The sequence below is a fragment of the Corylus avellana genome, chromosome 1, assembly GCF_965113065.1.
Source record: "Corylus avellana chromosome 1, dhCorAvel1.hap1.2, whole genome shotgun sequence".
Lineage (NCBI taxonomy): Eukaryota > Viridiplantae > Streptophyta > Magnoliopsida > Fagales > Betulaceae > Corylus > Corylus avellana.
Window position 1 is genome coordinate 15405958 of NC_142490.1, and position 2686 is coordinate 15408643.

Below are 2686 nucleotides of genomic sequence, written 5' to 3' on the forward strand. Positions count from 1 at the left end.
CTCCTAATTCTCATATGTTACATATTTATTATGTAACTCTCATAATTCTTAAATGTTACATATTTATTAGGGTTAATAACTTTTTTGGTACCTCGGTTATAATGTTTTTATTTTCTTCTCCATAGGTTTTAAAACATGACAAATCTAGTACCTCAAATTTTGGAAAAGATCGAATCACCACTTCCGTTAATTTCAGTCCGTTGGGATTTGCTGGGGATTGTGGTGGTAGGAGTTGCATTCATTGCTCTTACTCCTGTTTTTGCTCTACGAAGATGGATTACTGAAAGCTGCAGGCAGAATGATCCCGAGGAGATTGAGGAAAGCAAGCTTAGATCTTTGGCTGAGAAATCGGACAGGGGCCCTTGAAGTCCTTGATGGGGACAAACGGTTGAAGATTGCAACTGGTGCTGCTCATTTGCTTGCTTTTCTTCCCCATGGATTCGTCCCCCACATTATCCACAGAAAAAATCGGTTAGTCTGAACCTAGGCCGACGACAAACGGAAAAATGGGAGAAAGGGGAAAAAATCAAATTTTTTTACCTTTTTGTTTAATGTTATATGACGTGGATTTACTGTTTAATTTTTTTTAAAAAAAATCAATGGTGGAAAACATGTCGCGATATAACGTAGTTACGTGGCGATGACGTGGACTTCTGTTAGTGGGAGACTGACGAAAATTAACGGAAGTGGTGATTCGGTCTTTTCCAAAATTTGAAGAACTAGATTTGTCATGTTTTAAAATCTAGGGAAAAAAAATAAAAACATTAAAACTCAGGTAGTAGAAAAGTTATTAACCCTATTTATTATGTAACTCTCCTGATTCTCATAAGTTACACATTGATTATGTAACTCTCCTAATTCTCATATGTTACATATTGATTATGTAACACTCCTAATTATCATAGGTTACATATTGATTATGTACGTATTGTATTATTAGCCTCATTCAACTATAAATAGGCCATTTTATTTTACAATTTCTATCCAGTGAAGGAAAGATGTAGTCAAGAAAAAGGCTTTGACGTGTGGACGTAGGTTATAGGCCGAACCACCTTAATCTATATCTTTCTTCCTTGCTTTTTCTCTTTATATTTTTTATATACTTTAACATGGTATCAAAGTCTTAGGCAACGATTTTTCTAAAATCAACTTTTCCTCGGCCATTTTTATTCATTTGATCATTTTACAATGGCTGAAACATCAACTAAAGCAATTTCTTTCATTTGAGAGCAATGATTCACATGGGTCACTCAATGATCCTCATTATGTTCATCACTCGGATGGTCCAACAATGATGCTTGTTGCAACTCTTATGTTTAGAGATAATTATGGCACTTGGATTCGTGCTATCACTATGGCTTTATGTGCCAAAAACAAACTAGGTTGGATAGCATTGTGATGAAGCCAATTTTACCTAATAATCTTCCTTAATGATAAAGATGTAATGATCTTGTCTATTCATGGATTCTCAATTCTGTTACAGCTGAGATTTGTAATAATATTTTATATGCCGGCCAAACAATTGCCGATGTTCAAGTGTTGGCCATAATCGCCGTTGTCGGCCAAAGAAGCCAATGTTCATGTTTTGGCCACAACCAATGCCGAATCAGAGTTGCCGAAGTTCAAGTTTCGGTCATAGCAGCTGATGTTCTAATATAGGCCATAATAGCCATTTTTCCAGCCCCTTTGATGTTTAAGAGCAAACCTCAACATACGTGATCTACCGTTGGGTTTGTGGGGGCGTATTGAGACATAGACAACCTACAATAGTTGTTTTGAATTAAATTAATGTATTATGTAACTCTCATAATTCTCAAATGTTACATATTTATTATGTAACTCTCATGATTCTCATAAGTTACATATTGATTTTGTAACTCTCATAATTCTCATATGTTACATATTGATTATGTAACTCTCTTAATTCTCATTGGTTATCTGTTGATTATGTACTAATTGTATTCTTGGCCTCATTCAACTATAAATATGTCATTTTACTGTACAATTTCTATGAAGTGAAGGAAAGATGTAGCCAAAAAAAGGATTTGACATATAGACGTAGGCCATAGGCCGAACTAACTTAATTTGTATATTTCTTCCTTCTTTTTCTCTTTATATTTTTTATTTACTTGATAAAATTTTGATGTCTATGTGATCAGGATCCTAATTAATAATGACAAACTTTCCCAATGCATGGCATTTTTACTTTATAATGGTAATCTTATGAGAGAAACCCATGATTTTCAAGCTAACTAATTTTCTATTTCCATACAAGAAGAATAGAGATAATTACAACATCTGTAGCTCTCATCCACCATTTAACCCTTTTGAGGAGGTGGTTGGAGTGATCTCCCATGGAGGTGGCCGACCAGGATGAGAGAGAGGGTTGTCGGTCTACTCTGTAGCGCCCCAGAGTGGATGTTTAGTGTAGAAGTCTCTGTAAATATCTTGTCTCTCTCTTAGGCCTTGAGTGCTTATTAAAGTAAGAGTTCTACAGCCTTTTTTCTACACCCACTCCACTCCCCCTCATTTCCGCACGCTTCTTCTCCCCCGTTCTTCTTTCTTCTTCTCGACCTCCTCTTTCCTTTCAGATAGAATAGAGAGACACCCAGAGAGAGAGAGAACCGAAACCCATCTCCCTCCCCTGTTCCCTCTTCTTTTCTTCCCTGTTCCTTCTTCCCCTTTC